The sequence below is a fragment of the Myotis brandtii genome, unplaced genomic scaffold (assembly GCF_000412655.1).
Source record: "Myotis brandtii unplaced genomic scaffold, ASM41265v1 scaffold238, whole genome shotgun sequence".
NCBI classification, from domain to species: Eukaryota; Metazoa; Chordata; class Mammalia; order Chiroptera; family Vespertilionidae; genus Myotis; species Myotis brandtii.
In genome coordinates, this window is record NW_005358983.1 from 963,207 (window position 1) to 979,528 (window position 16,322).

Genomic DNA, 16,322 nt, shown 5'->3' on the forward strand with positions numbered 1-16,322 from the left:
TATTTCAAGAATTGTTTGAACATATTAAACAGTTTGGTAATCGTGTGTGTGTGTGTGTGTGTGTGTGTGTGATGTATAAATATATCCTCCTAGTGAAAGACTTCACACATCAAAAGCATTTTTAGGAAGAGAGTCTAGAATACTTGAATCAAGGAACATATGCTGTAATTTTTCTGGTGTATGGAACATGAATATCTTTATTTCTTGTTTTTGAACAGAACAATCATGTGAACCCATGCTGAAAGCCAAAACATCATCTTTCTGTTAGGATTATAATAGTAAAAGTTACTGGATTCTTGATGCTATGCTTATGTTAATGTTCTGGAATCACATGAAAATAGATCACATTTTAATGCTAAGTTTTAATACAGTGTGAGTTATAGTGATCTTTAATAGGTAGTACTGTTATAAGTTCCTAGTAATTTATATTTCTTCTTTATAAAAAAAATCTTAATATTCTTCCAAATGACTCACAGTTTAAAGAATAAGAGAAAATTATACAAAACATTTTAATCACAATAAATGTTCCTACTCACTTTGCACAACTTTGTTTCTCAGCCTTATTTTTTTGTTGTTGTTTAAAATCACCATGCTGTTAGTTTTACTCTTTAAGAGGATTTTAGAAGATAGAAAAGCTAGGAAGGAGATAAGTAAACAGTAGCTCAAAAATAGAAAAAAAAATTCTAACCTCTGGGGCATCCAATTATTTTCACTGTGGGATAACCTCTTGGCATTCATCTGTAGACCCTTCAAAACAGAGTTTTGTAACTACATAGTTGTAAAATGAATGCTTTAATTTTTCAAGTTTATGAAGCAGTGAGAATAAGGAGAGCATATGGCCTTAAATGAACTTGATCCTTTCACAATCTGCAGAATAAACTGCCCCTGGGAATTGGTTTCTGCTTTGTAATAGCTGAATGTTTTCCCTTACCTAGTCTTTAAGTGTTTTATTGTTAATGCTTCTTGATAATAAATAATTTATCATTTAGACATATATTTAATAAAGTACAAAAACCTATATTAATCTTGATGCCTTATTTTGTTCACATCAAGGCAAGTTTTTTTTCAATAGGAGAATACTTATTCTAAAACCCAAAAATGAACAGTGATTCTAGAAATTACATATAACAGATGTTTTCTACAGCTATAACTGGGTTATAAGATATAGAATTCCCAAAAGTAAGTCAAAATCCATTTGCCAGTAAAATCTATGCATACAAACTTCAATATTTGGGCAATTGATTTATAATTATTGATAGAAAACAATAAATGTCCTGAAAATTTTACTTAGATAATAATTATTACTTTCCTATCATTTCAAACATTTTTAGAGCAATAGTCCACAGACATTTTTAATCATTGGCATTATTTGCACAATGAAAAGTCTTGCTTTCTAAAAACAATCTTGTTTTGGCTTCTCAAGACTGTGCTTTTGACAAACTTCAATATTTGGGCAATTGATTTATAATTATTGATAGAAAACAATAAATATCCTGAAAATTTTACTTAGATAATAATTATTACTTTCATATCATTTCAAACATTTTTAGAGCAATAGTCCACAGACATTTTTAATCATTGGCATTATTTGCACAATGAAAAGTCTTGCTTTCTAAAAACAATCTTGTTTTGGCTTCTCAAGACTGTGCTTTTGGTTTCTTTGCTCTCAGACAACTTCTCACTTTGCCTTGCATTTCTTTATCGTGCACCCAACCTCTGATTACTGTTGCTCCTTGAGTTTCAGTTCTGAGCATTCTATCTTACTCTTTATCTAGAATTTTCCTCCTAGCAGTTCCCTAAATTCTAGATGATTTAATACCTGCTATGATTTAATAACTCTCAAATGTGGATCTTCTAGTTACATTTATCCTCTGAGCCTCTATATGTTTAGCTGCTTATTAAACATCTCTACTCATATCTATCCCAGGTATGCCCAAACTGTACTTTTGCCCTACATATGTTTGTATCCCTGTATTCCTTATCTTAGTAAAGTTCACCTTTATATACCCACTAGTGGCCCGTTGCACAAAGATTCACACAATAGGCCTTCCTTCCCCTGGCTGCCGGCACTGGTTTTCCTTCGGCACCCTGGACCCAGGCCTTTGGTCCAGCCACAGCAGCGAGGCTTGGCTTCTCTGCTCTGCCTGCTCCCAGCCCCTCCTTTTTTTCCCCAGCTCCTCAAGTGGAGGCCAGGGCTGACTGGAAGCCTGGGTCACCCCCGACGACCTAGTCCTCCAGCCACTCCTTGAGCGGAGCCCAGGTCCCCAGCTTTTTCTTGAGCGGAGCCCAGGGTCGGCGGGAAGCTTGGCTTCCTCTGTCACCAGGAACAACCCAAGCCTCCTGCTCGCTCCAGCTCCATGACCGCCACCATCTTCAGTCATCTTCAGACTTCAGTCCACGCCTGTGTATGCAAATTAACCACCATCTTTGTTGGGCTAATTTGCATAGTCACTCTGATTGGCTGGAGGGTGTAGTGGAGTGGCAGAGTTATGGAGTGATGGTTAATTTGCATGTTTATCTTTTATTATATAGGATTGGTGTAAGCCAAAAACCTAAAATTTTCCTCTTCCTTTCCTTCTCTATCTCTTCCCTGCTATACCAATACATATAGCCTCCTAAATATTCTAATATTCATTTTTCTATCTTTCTGAAAGAATGCTCTAAGTATATAAAAGAGACTAGTTGTTCCCCAGTTTTGTTTTTTATTTCTAAGTAGGTAGAAAAACATTGCAGGTGAGAAGGTCTATTTGACTGATATCCACTCAATGAACCATGATATAAAATGATGTACCTACTTCTAAATCTGGTCATCACTTAAAGGAGAACTCTCCATGAGAGCTACCCTATCCATATCAGAATGTGACAATAGCAAGAAACAAATCTTCCACTGAGACCATGAGGCTATTTAGTTTGTCAGCTAGCATCCATTTACTAATATAAGATATTTGCTGTTAAAATGGAGTATGATAGTCACCAAAGTATAGATGAATGGTACAGGTTTAGAGTTGGACTAGGGATGGTGAAGGCAGGGAAGCCAATATATCAGGCTAGAAAGTGAGGCATCCAGATCATGCAGTCCAAAACAGTACAGCCCCACCTGTAATTGTTAAGACAGGGAACACTTGTCTCTAGAGCAGCTGCCTCTGGGAAAGGGGGTCAGAAAGAATCAGAGCATTGTTATGAATGCCGGCTGCTATTGCCCCTTTAGAACAGGGTGTTCCAAGAAGATGCGCATTGGCAGTTTGCAAGCATGAATGAAAGAAGCTCAGGTACAGCAAATGTTGAAACTTGAAGGGCTTACACATATATGGCTTTCTGATTCCAAAGAATGAAACATGTTATTCTAAAATACTTTGAGAGATTTTTACTGCAAGGTATGACAGATGAGTTTGTTTAGACTAAGTCTCACAACAATAATAACTCTAAAAGATGGAACAATAAACCAAACAAAACAGGTGTGGGAAGGCAATGGAGAATATCCAGCAGCAGAGACCTGAATGACTAGGATGCTGGAAAAAGGTGATATATTAAGATAAAGCTCACATTTACTGCCACCTTTCCCCTCGGGCCATTTGATAATGTGTAATGCTAGAAACAGAGAAATAAACAGAGGCTTAGAACTTGAAGCTGCATCCCCTGCAACTAGGGAGAAAAAAAATTGAAATGGAGACTACTAAATTGACTTGAATTGAGGGACTGTTAACCTGAGGAATAGGGAACCTCAGAAAATAAATTAGTCCACTATTCCATATGTATAATATCTCCTTGAGACTTTTATCAATTTGAACCTGCACATAAACCAAAAACAGGCCGAAATAAATAAATAAATAAATAATAAATAAATAAATAAATAAATAAATAAATAAATAAGACTGCTAAGAGGCTAAAAAGCTCCATATATATTTTAGTAGTTTCAAGTAATAGGGAGATTAAAATTGGAGTAGGCTGACCCTAAAAAAGAAATAAATTCCCCAGATTTCTAGTTTAGATCATTAAAGATCTATACATGTATTAAAAGTAGAGACCAGTTTAATCACATCGTACTTAAAACACAGTCTATTTCCCTTGATTGGATAAAATTAAACTGCCATACACTAAATTCCTGAGTGAAGAAAAATCAGGCCTTTATGGAGGAAGATAACTTCATTCAAATCATCTGGTAATTTTTGACATATTGTTTGGCATTTAATGAGCAATCACCATGAATGTTAGAGATAAGGACAAATAACCAAAAGTCCAGAGGAAAAAAAAAAGAGAAAATAGAAACAGATCATCAGGTGATCCAAAATTTGATGACAATTAATATGGGCATAAAAACAACTTCAGCTATTAGGTACAAGAAAACATTGGAAAAAAGATTTTTTTTTTACCAAAAACTGAAATCTTTAAAAAATAAAATGAAGCCCGACCAGTGTGGTTCAGTGGTTAAGCGTCAGCCTATGAACCTCAGATCACAGTTCAATTCCCAGTCGGGATACATGCCCGAGGTTGTGGGCTCCATCCCCACTACAGGGCGTGCAGGAGGAAGCCAATCCATATTTCTCTCTCATTGATGTCTCTATCCCTCTCCCTTCCTATCTCTCTAGCAATCAATAAAACATATTTTAAATAAATAAAATGAAGATTGTAGAACTGAATATTTGTTCTATTTTCCTTTTAAATTATATAAAATAGAGAAATATGCTAATTAACTGGGACGCCGTAACTGGTTGACCGGACAGGAGGTTGCATGCACAGCGTTGGGGGCAGGGTGGCAGGGGCCTCTGTGCACCTGCGCTTGGGGAGGGCCTGATCAGCAGCGTGGCTGCTTCAAGGGCAGGAGAGGGAGGCAGGGCTGGACCAGCAGTGGCCTCGGCTGCTACGGGGCTAGGGGAGCGAGGCAGGGCCTGAAAACAGGCTGCTGGGTCCAGGGAGTGAGGCAGGGCCTGACCAGCAGGCTGCAGGGTCTGGGGAACAAGGCATGGCCTGACCAGCAGGCTGCGGGGTCCAGGAAGGGAGACAGGGCCAGACCAACAGGCTGCAGGGTCCAGGGAGTGAGGCAGAGACAGATTGGCAGCGGCTGCAGGGGCTGCTACACTGTGGGCCCAGGTTAGGGCTTATGCAGGAGGCAACCAATCGATGTGTCCCTCTCACATTGATGTTTCTCTTTGTCTTTCCCTCTCTCTTCCATGCTCTCTAAAAATCAATGGGAAAATATCCCTAGGCGACTCGAGGGTGGGCAGCGCCGCACAATTGGAAATCGTGCGCTGGGCTCCTAGTATATAAATACATGTGCATATATATTTTTAATAGAAATTCTATTTTCAAAGATCAATTGAAGATATATTTAACAAAGTTTCCTTTTCACTTCTGGTAATAACAGTTGAAGACCCAACCAGAGTGATTTTCTACAAGAAATAACTCTCTAACTATCCAAATAAATTGAAGAAAGAACACAGACTGTAATGGGGATAAACATGGAGGAGTTGAGGAAGGGCTACCGAGAATAATTTCCCCCATTATCCAGCTTTTAGCCTGGGGTTGGGTGCACTGACATGACACTTGCAGAGGCAAAGGATACTCAGTGAAGGGGAAAAATACAAACTGCACTCTTCTTGCCACAGAAACAAACAAAAATAAAATAAATCTGTGGGTGAAGGAAATCTCAGAATGAAAAGGGCCAGATATGTCTACCTATAAATATGACCTTTAGACCACAACTTGAATCAAACATTCTCAACTATAGACAAAGTTATGAATTAAGGCTGGAGCTGACACCTAAGAGCAAGAGTTTGCACCTCAAACCCAGCAAAGATGATTGCCTAATTATACAAAACAATAGCACTTATCAGAGAATATTAATAGATCCTCAACATTCACAGATTAATATCCATAAAGGTCAGAATATATTTAAAAATTACTTGACATGTCTAAAATAAAATAGAACTAAGAACTAAAATGAAATCAACCATGTTTAACCTTCAAGTAAAACATACTGAAAGTAGACAGGAGTTTTCAAGTTGCTATTATAATAATTACTAGTGGCCCAGTGCACAAAATTTGTGCACAGGGGTGGGGGGATTCCCCTCAGCCCAGCCTGCACCCTCTCCAATCAGGGACCCCTTGGGGGATGTCCGACTGCAAGTTTAAGCCCGATCCCTCTCGCAATCTGGGACTGCTGGCTTATAACCGCTTGCCTGCCTGCCTGATCACCCCTAACTACCTCTGCCTGCCTGCCTGCCTGATTGCCCCTAACTGCCCTCCCCTGCCAGCCTGGTTGCCCCTAACTGCCCTCCCCTGCTGGCCTGATCTTGCCCTCAACTGCCCTCCCCTGCAGGCCTGATATGACCCCCAACTGCCTTCCCCTACCAGTCTGATCTCGCCCCTAACTGCCCTCCCCTGCCAGTCTGATTGCCCTTAACCCCCTGCCGGCCTGATCACCCCTAACTGCCTCTGCCTTGGCCCCCACCACCATGGCTTTGTCCTGAAGGAAGTCGGACATCCAGAGGATGGCCGGTCAACCCTGTCTAGTTAGCATGTTACCCTTTTATTAGTATATATAGATTATATAGGATAGGATTGCTTAAATGGGGCGGGGGGAAGCCTTTTTCAGTAGGAAGAGATGCTCTTGGCAGACAAAAACACATAATCCCTATTAGCTGGACTGATAGCCAGCCATATGCCCTATATTGCCAAACCACTCATTAAAAAATTGAACTGCTTTCTTACACCTTACACCAAACAGCTGTTGCCCTTAAAACCCCTCCTCAGCCCCCACCTTAGGTTCCACCTTCGCAGTTCACCCAGATTAGGTTCTGATTGGTCAGTTTCTATGCCAGTCAGCCTCAAAAGCTCCGCCTCCTAGACAGCCATTGGCTCCTCGCAGTTCACCCAGATTTGGTTCTGATTGGTTGGTTTCTATGCCAGTTAGCCTCAAAAGCTCCGCCTCCTAGGCAGCCATCTTGTTAGGGCATGAGGGTCAATTTGTATATTGCCTCTTTATTATATAGGATTAGTGAAGCAAAGAAAAAAATATCTTAAATAATTCCAGAAAGTTTATGGGACTTTAAACAGCATAACTAAAAACAAAAAGCAATGAATTAGAAAAGGCCAAAAACTGAATTTATTGGTACTTATAAAACTAGAAAATATATTATCTGAAGTTTAATAATCTAATAAGTGAACTTAATATCTAAATGGAGATAATCATAAAAATAAGTGAGGTTGAGATAGACCAATATAAGTTGTCTAATGTGAAGAACACAGATAAAAAAAATAGTAAAAAAAGAAAGCCTCAATGTTCATACATGCAATGAGTAAACCAGAAGGATATTTGAGAAAGAATATAAATAATGGTTGGAATTCTCTCAGATGTGGAGTAGAAATTTAGATATAAGATTCTCAACAAAAAATAAGCATAATAGAAAGAACACACAAAGGTCCATCATAGCAAAGCAGTATAAAGAAGTTAATCAGCTATAGAAAAATGACAGAAATGACACAGACACACATATGAGTGTGTGTGTGTATTCCATTAATGTTGGGTTCTTTATTGAAAACCATGGACTCCAAAAATGAGAGTAACATCTTTTAAAACAAAAATGTATATATGTAGTTTTTCCAGAATAAAGTTCTTTTCCCATAATACTATCACTTTTAGAAATGCATTTTTTGTGTTTGTTTGCTTTAACAAGTATTTAATGTTTCACATTAGCAGCTCGATAATATTTTCATTATCCATTTAATTATTTATAATTAAAAGGGATTATTTTAAACTTCAATAAGTCTATTTCAGGCCCTGTAATGAATTATGCATTGTCAGAGACACAAGTCAATTCTTGGTGGTGAGGCAGACGGAGCAGCCATGAGAGGTTGTGGGTGTATAAGAATGAGTCTTGATTGCTGAAGCCAGTGGCCATATAGCCATCAGACAAGACAGTCCTTCACAGCAAAGACTCATATACAGACAGGCAGCCGGACACTGGCTGGTAAATGCTTATCTTTCCCCTAAAGCAGCATCAGTCTCTGTACCCACAGCTATTGTCTGAGCAGCCGCACATTGCCTAGACTCACCGCCTTACATTGTAGCGGCACCTGTGCTCTCTGGCTCAGTGGCTTCTCCTGTCTCCCCTGCCCAGCGCACTGGATGGTTAACATGGCAGCTATATCTAAGCTCTCTGTGAACAATTGGTCTTCCATCGTAGCAGAACCAACTCTCAGCTCCGTCTGAGCTCTCTAGCCTCTCTTCCACACATAAGAGCTACATTCTCTGTGCCTATCGCCTCTGCTCTGCCCAGCTGCCTTCTCTAACAGACAGGCAGTAACCTGTATAATACTCCAGAGACAGAAGGCTAGTTGCCAACAGTGACATCAATCATTTGGGTTACAGAAGGTCACAGTGTACCGTGTATCCTTGCACTCGGTCCTGGTATCTTGACCTTGGGCACCTCAATTAGGCTCAGGCCCTGAGCAGCCTTGGCCATTTCGGCTTATTGACAACAAGGCTCTGTGCTCCCATTAGTCTTGATTATCCAGGGACCCTGGCGTGGTTCCCACAGGCCTGAGGTTGTTTGGCTTATATAGCTATGTTAAATTCATAATTCATTCATTTTGTTAAAATTCATTATGATTTTAAACAATATTCATCTTATATTTTTGTGCCTAAAGGTTTGATATATATGTGACTGTAACATGAATTTCACTTCAGGGTTCATAAGAAAATATTAAATTTAGAAGGTTACATTGACTATTTCACTCACTTGCTATTTTATTCTGGGAAATCTTAGTGTTTATTACTTCCAAAAAAAAAATGTCTGCTAAACCTGTGACCAACACAGTAGCCTGCCAAATCAAAAATTAACCCACTGGAGTTAATTTTTGAAGGTGTATATAGGGAATTATACGCTCAGGAGGTTTTACTTTTATTATTATGATTCCCCATGCAGAGCTTTGCAAATATCTCACAACGTGAAAAATCCTTCACATTATCTATCTGTCATGTCAGCTCATGCTCATCACACCCTGAGGCCAAAACGGAATAAAGAACATTCTCCAATCTTTTCTAATTAAGCACAACAAAGCTCAATAGAAGTAACATTTCTGCTCAGCAACTGCCACTTAAAGCAGGTACTTATAAAAACCTCCAAGAGCACTTTGTGAATTTAGGGTATGGTCATTTACAAATTACAACATATGTATCACTAACAAGGAAACTTCATGGTAATGTATGGTGGAGTTTGAAATATAGACTATGACTTTTTGAAAATAAGACTGAATAAAAACAAAGTAGAAATCACCTATTATTGATCTTTGCTCCCTCCTTCACTAGCTTAGTGTCTGGAAAAGAACAGGGGCTCATATAATTTTTTGAATAAGTTAATGAATAAAAGTATAAATTCTTCTTTACTGAAAAACCTCTAAATAATTAGAAATGATGAGATAATATAACTTACTTCACTTAAAAGGTGATCCTTTCAAACAAAACAGACCAGATATAAAGAAAGATATTTAAGAGTTGTCTCAATTTCAACATCTATAAAATGTGTAGAATCTATATGGTTATTATAAAGATTAAATCAAATAATATAAATAAATCATATACTTGCAATTTTATATGTCAAATATGTCCTAAGTATGTTTGCTTATTGTTACAGCTATTATTAAAATTCTCTAGTTGTCCAATAGCTATTTGGCAAATTATCAATTGAATTTCTTTGTTAACCTCAAGAAATCACAAAGAACAGAATAATTCATTTATGTCTGGACACAGTCATTTGTTTTATCGTTTTATTATTGATTTCTATGAATTCTTTATATATTTTAGATGTATATCTTCTGTTAAATATGTGTTTTGTGAATATTATTTTCTCATTAAGTTCTCTCCTTTTTATAATGGGGTTTTTTTAGAAACAGATGTGCTTTATTAAAGAAATCTAATTCATAATTTTATATCATTAATGTGTGCTTTTTTGTATTTTTAAGAAATCTTGAGCTTATCAAGGCAATAAAAATATTTTCCTGTATTTCTTTTAGAAACTTTTGGTTTACATTTTTCCTTTATACCCATAATGCTAATTAATTCATTTTAGTGTGTGTTTTGAGGCAGGGGTCAATGTATTTTCCATGAATCTATCTAGCATATGTTGAAAAACTATCTTGTGCCTATTAATGGTTATGACACATTGATTAAAAACAAACAAACAAGCAAAAACAAGATTATACACATACACCCCTTGCTTTATGGCACTGTTTTTGAACTCTTCCATTTTCTTCCATTGACCTATGTGTTTACACTTATGTCAGTACTACATCATTTTGTTTATTGCAGCTTTGTTGAAAATCTAGAAATTAGGTAGAGTGAGTCTTCCAGCTTTGTTCTTTTTTTAATCCTCACCTGAGGACATGTCTTATATTTTGTTTTGCAACCTAGGTATTTGTGTCCCCTTTGTCCTTTGGTGAAGCTTTATTGAATGTTTCTTCCAAAGCCTATACCAGTGGTCGGCAAACTCATTAGTCAACAGAGCCAAATATCAACAGTACAACGATTGAAATTTCTTTTGAGAGCCAAATTTTTTAAACTTAAACTATATAGGTAGGTACATTGTTATTAACTTAATTAGGGTACTCCTAAGCTGGCCTTTGCTAAAAACATCCTCAATCTGATTGAGGTACTTTCGTTGAGGTCGACCCCTTCCAACTCTCTCATCCACACTCGTCTTGTATACTTGTTTAACAGACTCGCCCAGGCCAAAAACCGACTTCTGCGTATGGGCCACGAAGTTTCAATCGCACTGTACATGCGCGCCCGCACGTGGTATTTTGTGGAAGAGCCACATTCAAGGGGCCAAAGAGCTGCATGTGGCTCGAGAGCCACGGTTTGCCGACCACTGGCCTATACAATTCTAAATCCACCCATCCCTGAGGTTTCTTCAGGTAGCAAGAGGTTGATTTTCTCCTGCCTTTCTCTTTCTCCAAGGTTGACATGCTTTACAGTAAGTGGACCGGGTGTTCAAAATCAATCCCCTGCACTGACTTCCAATGGTATCATTAATCTAAGAATTTCAGGAATGTTGACAAAATTTTCTGAAGATGTATAAGCTAACAAAAGGGGCATGAAAAAGACTAACTTTTTGATGTCTTCAAAGTCCCATTTCTACTTTCAAAGTCCCATTTCTACCCACCACCTCCTTTACTCCATCCCTTCCAGACTGACCTTGGTAAAACCTAATTCTTTCTCACATTGTCAACATGTTTTCTTTTCCTATATATTCCCCCAATGTCATGCCCGAACTCATTAATGGACTCAGCAAAATAAAAATGAAACAGGACCTTTGCAGTATAATCCTTTGTCTTTCCTATGCCCTCATAGCCGTTTTGTATGTGCTTTATGAAAAGTTAGGGAAATACATAAAAAATACAAAGGAAAAAACTCACAAATTATCTCAGTCAGGTTTTAATATTTTGCCTATTCAGAAGATTTCACATAAATATCCTACTATATGTACCTTTATTCTGATTTTGCATTGAATCTTTTAGGAATGATCATTATTATTAAATGCATCTGGGGTAATAATTGCATGGGCTCCCAAATACTTTATTATGCACTTTGAAACAGTCTTTAATCACATATGCTTGTAATTATGTTTCAGGGGCTGTGTGAACAAATATTAAAGTATTTTTCACATGTAAATTTTAGAGTTATAGGCCCCCAAGTTATCCTTATAAAAATTGTTGGATATTATGCAGCCACTAATAATAATTGATTAGAAGATTATATTAATTGATGGGGTGAAATTTCCATGATGTTAAAAACTAAGAATTACAAGATACCATGAAGGAGATAGAAATGTCTGTTTCCTATCTGTGGACAGAGATTCAATACGTTAGAGGAGCTCGGACAACATTTTCTTCCAAAGTACTAATAGTTAAAGAAAATGGCTGTTATGAGCCTTTATTCTTACAAATTCATGACTTGGTTTGCATAGTAGAGTGAGACAAAGACCAAAAATGTAACCCTTATAGAACTTATAGGGAATGAGTTAAAATCTGGACCAAGAGGTCATACTACATTGGCAAGAAGGGGGCCGGTCAAATGGCAGTATTTTGCTAAACTATTCTTATGACACAATAATAAACAGTGATAGGAAGGCTTTATGCCCTTCATCAAAATTAATCCAAGCAAAGTGAGTTTCTTCTTTGCTCCTGGCCTTACAACTCTTTTAAGTTTTAAACAGGTATAAAGTGCAACATGAACAGAGAAGGTTTAACGTGTTTTCCAGCTTCTGACAAATTAACAAGAAACAGTAGAGGACACTTGTCATGTGTTATTTGAAGTTCTATTTTAGATATAAAATATTTATAAAAGCTAAATAAAGCTTTCTCTTTTTGAAACTGTATTAGGTAATGACAATAACTAATAAAATTAAAAGCAGAATTTTATTTTTCGGTGTTCATAAAAATGACAGAAATGTTAAAGATAAGTAACAGACAAGTAAAAAAAAAGAACAAAAAGTCATATAATTTTTCTACTGTGAAGCAGTAAATGAAATTTGAAATGAGGTCACTTTTAACTTTTTTTATTTTTGGCTAATTTTTTTTTTTTTTTTACTTTTAAATCATGCCATTGCCAAAGTTAAGGCTAATATTGGTACTGCAGCATATTTATATTTAATATCATTAACCATCAGTTTTATGGCTAGGCATTTAGCCTAATGCAGTGGTTGGCAAACTGTGGCTCGCGAGCCACATGTGGCTCTTTTGCCCCTTGAGTGTGGCTCTTCCACAAAATACCGACTTCTGGTGCATGGGCACGAAGTTTCAATCGCACTGTACGTGCGCGCCCGCATGTGGTATTTTGTGGAAGAGCCACACTCAAGGGGCCAAAGAGCCGCAGTTTGCCGACCACTGGCCTAAGGCAATAATCAAAGACATGAGCCAAGATTTACTTAAAAAATGTTCATAACTTTATAATTGACTTATAATTCTCATTAAACCAAAAATCAATATTAACAAAAATATGGCAATTCAATATTTTGATTCATCCATAAAAGAGAATATTAAAAATCATTTCAAATATATAATGGCATGAATAAAATTTATGTTAATACTAAATTCAGATAATTTATTTTATTTAAATTCATGAATATATGTATAGAATAAGACTGGAAAAGATGTATACAAACTATGGTTATATTCAATTGAAGATAATTTCTTTCTCTTTTAAAATTTTAAAAAATCTTTTGCAAAGAATCTTTTGAAATTAGGAAAATGTTATTTGTAGAAAAATGAAGATTCAGATTTTACGTTTCAATTCAAAATTCCCAATATAAAGAAGGCTACTTTGTGTAATTTTTTTCCAGTTATATCCTCTTATTCAGGGGTCCTCAAACTACGGCCCGCGGGCCACATGCAAATACAAATATTGTATTTGTTCCCGTTTTGTTTTTTTACTTCAAAATAAGATATGTGCAGTGTGCATAGGAATTTGTTCATAGTGTTTTTTAAACTACAGTCCGGCCCTCAATGGTCTGAGGGACAGTGAACTGGCCCCCTGTTTAAAAAGTTTGAGGACCCCTGGTCTAAGTGATATTACAGCTACAGGATGGAACAGTCCTCAGGAATGAGGTATTAAAGAACTCTCAATGGCAAGCAAAACTAAGATTAAGTGATTAAAGAATATAAAATAGCACCTAAAGATATGCATGTTATGTACAGAAAAAAGACCAAAAAGAAATGAATACAGAGTGAGCATCACTAGGTCAGAGATTTTCTTTTTTAACCAGTATATTCCCAGTTTTTTAAAAAACCTATCAGAAAAAGAGATATCCAAAATAAATAAATAAAAATAAAAGAGAGGGATGTCCAGGTGACATGTGAGAAATACTTGCTTAAATGAAGCCAATCGAGAAGATGCTGGCTGCTGCTTCCACAGAAGCTGAGGTGCCCACCTGCTCATTGTCCCTGGTGAGTGCTCCGGCCGAAACCCTGTCCACCATTTTCTCATTTCCAGTTCTGAACGCGGCCTCGACAAGGTACTCCTTCACTTTGCTCTCCGCCACCACACCGGGACGCCAAAGGAGCTGGTCTCCATCTTCAGACGCTGAGAAAGGAACCTCATTAGCCCAGGCAACAGTGAGCACACGAGCCCGGGGGACATGACTTCCTCTCCCTCCGCACCTGCCCTGGGACACGACTCACAACAGGCCCACCAGCAGCCGGCTCGCTGCCACACTGAGCCTTCGTTACAAGGGTTTAAAGCCGTGTTCACTTCACTAAGAGCCAGCGCTCCAGCGGCTAAAGGAAGTCGTTGGGTTCATGCCCTCTCTCCTGCGTGCCGGCTGAGGAGGCCACCTCCACGTGTGCATCTAAGGACGACAGTGTGAGCACAGCACGGCGCCACGGAGTGTGGCATGTGGTGGTGATGGGGGGGGGTTGGGGCGCTGAAGTCGACCTGCGTGCCTGCCTCCCAGGACATCTGCCCAGCACCCCGCAGGCGGGTTAGGGGAGGGTGGCCAGAACTGCCAGGGCTGATGGCCCGGGGAGGCCAGTCCTGCCTCCCTCTCCTTGGGGGCAACCTGACCCGGAGGAGGAAGAGCTCAGGAAGCGTGTGCTGTGTGGTTCTGCTGTAACAGCTCCACAGGACGAAGCAACTCGCCGGGAGAAAGGTCAGTCACGTGGCCAAACCTGCCTGGTCCCCAAGTCACAAGTAGTATTTGCCAGCAGCTGCCCCCCGCCCCAGGCCCTCGCTAGTTCCGATGCAGTATTCCTCTGCCAGCCCAGTGTCCCCGGTTGAAGTCCATCTGTGTATTCCCAACACTGGTTTGTAATCAGACACGGAAATAAGCCCACGAAGGGGTAGCGTGGCCGACCAAATACTGTCAGAATCAAAAGCCTCCTTACCGTTCTCATCATCCTCATACTCTCCCAGATACGGGGGGATCTCAGCCTGATATTGTAAACCAATCATTATTTCCTACAGGAAAATTCAGAAGTAAAAACAACGTATTATAAAAATAAATATTAGAAAAAATTTCCAACTCATTACTTGGTTACTGGTCAAAAATCTTCATCATGTAATAACAAAACTAAAAAAAAATTTTTTGAGAGAGAGGGAGAGGAAGAGAGAAACATGGATATGAGAGGGCAACATCGATTGGTTGCCGACTGCACACACCCACACTGAGAACTGAACCAGCAACCTGGGATGTGCCCTGACCAGGAACCAAGCCCTCAACCTTTTGGTGTATAGGACGATGCTCAACCAACTGAATCACACTGGCCAGGGCCAAAATTTCTTAAATTATTTTTAAAGCCCTAACCGGTTTGGCTCAGTGGATAGAGCGTCGGCCTGCAGACTGAAGGGTCCTGGTTTCCATTCCGGTCAAGGGCACGTGCCTGGGTTGTGGGCTCGATCCCCAGTAGGGGGTTTGCAGGAGGCAGCCAATCAATGATTCTCTCTCATCACTGATGTTTCTATCTCTATCTCTCCCTTCCTCTCTGAAGTCAATAAAAATATATATTTTTAAAAATGTTTTAAAGTGCTACTTTAATACTTTGGTCCAAATAGCCCACTAAGTTATGGTAACTAAATTTACCTTCCTCAAATCTTCAGGTGAGTTACCACTGTCTGTTTCAACATCTTCAATCTCTGATTCTTTATCTCCGTCACAAGTAGTATTTGCTGAGAAGAAGAAAATTAAATTTTCAAAAGAGGTTTTTATTGGCTATTTCTGTAGCATCTGGAAGAGGGCCTGGCGCATGGAATTTACTGAAATTTGCTGAATAACTGAGATCAGCAAGACTATCCCAACCCCTTGAGCTTCTCCCACTTCTGACACATCAGAGCAAGCCCTGCCGCGGCTGCCGCAGGGACAGGGCCCTCGTGCCTCACGTGTCCAGTCACTCGCCTGGGGGGGCACAAGGCCGACCACGCGGCCACCTCAGAACAGCCTGAGCCCACGGGAGCTGCACCCTCAGCCGTCAGGGAGTCTGTGCACAGTGTGCACGTGTATCCCAGCTTGTCAACTGAACGGCTCACCCACAGAGCACTTGGGAAATCAGCAAGCTGCCCGTAAGAGATTACTCCTGTTCAAAGACCGTCTAAATATTACTGATAAATATTAAGGGATAACACAAGAAATGAAAGGAAAGAAAAGGAGCAAATAAATCACTAAAAATAAAAAATGCTAGCCCAGCCGGTGTAGCTCAGTGGTTGAGCATGGACCTAGGATCCAGGAGGTCACGGTTGATTCCCAGTCAGGGCACATGCCCAGGTTGTGGGTTCAATCCCCAGTGGGGGATGTGCGGGAGGTGGCTGATGAATGATTCTCTCTCATCATTGATGT

The 16,322-nt window shown here is 39.1% G+C and overlaps 1 long non-coding RNA gene across 1 annotated transcript; it reads right to left on the minus strand.

Annotated features, from left to right (window-relative positions):
- Positions 1-13,835: 13,835 nt before the first annotated feature.
- LOC102248632 lies at positions 13,836-16,087 on the minus strand. Its single transcript, XR_001362222.1, has 3 exons — positions 15,573-16,087; positions 14,878-14,950; positions 13,836-14,077 (listed from the first exon to the last, which is right to left on the minus strand). It is a non-coding gene; the product is annotated as an uncharacterized LOC102248632 (long non-coding RNA).
- Between the last annotated feature and the right edge of the window lie 235 nt (positions 16,088-16,322).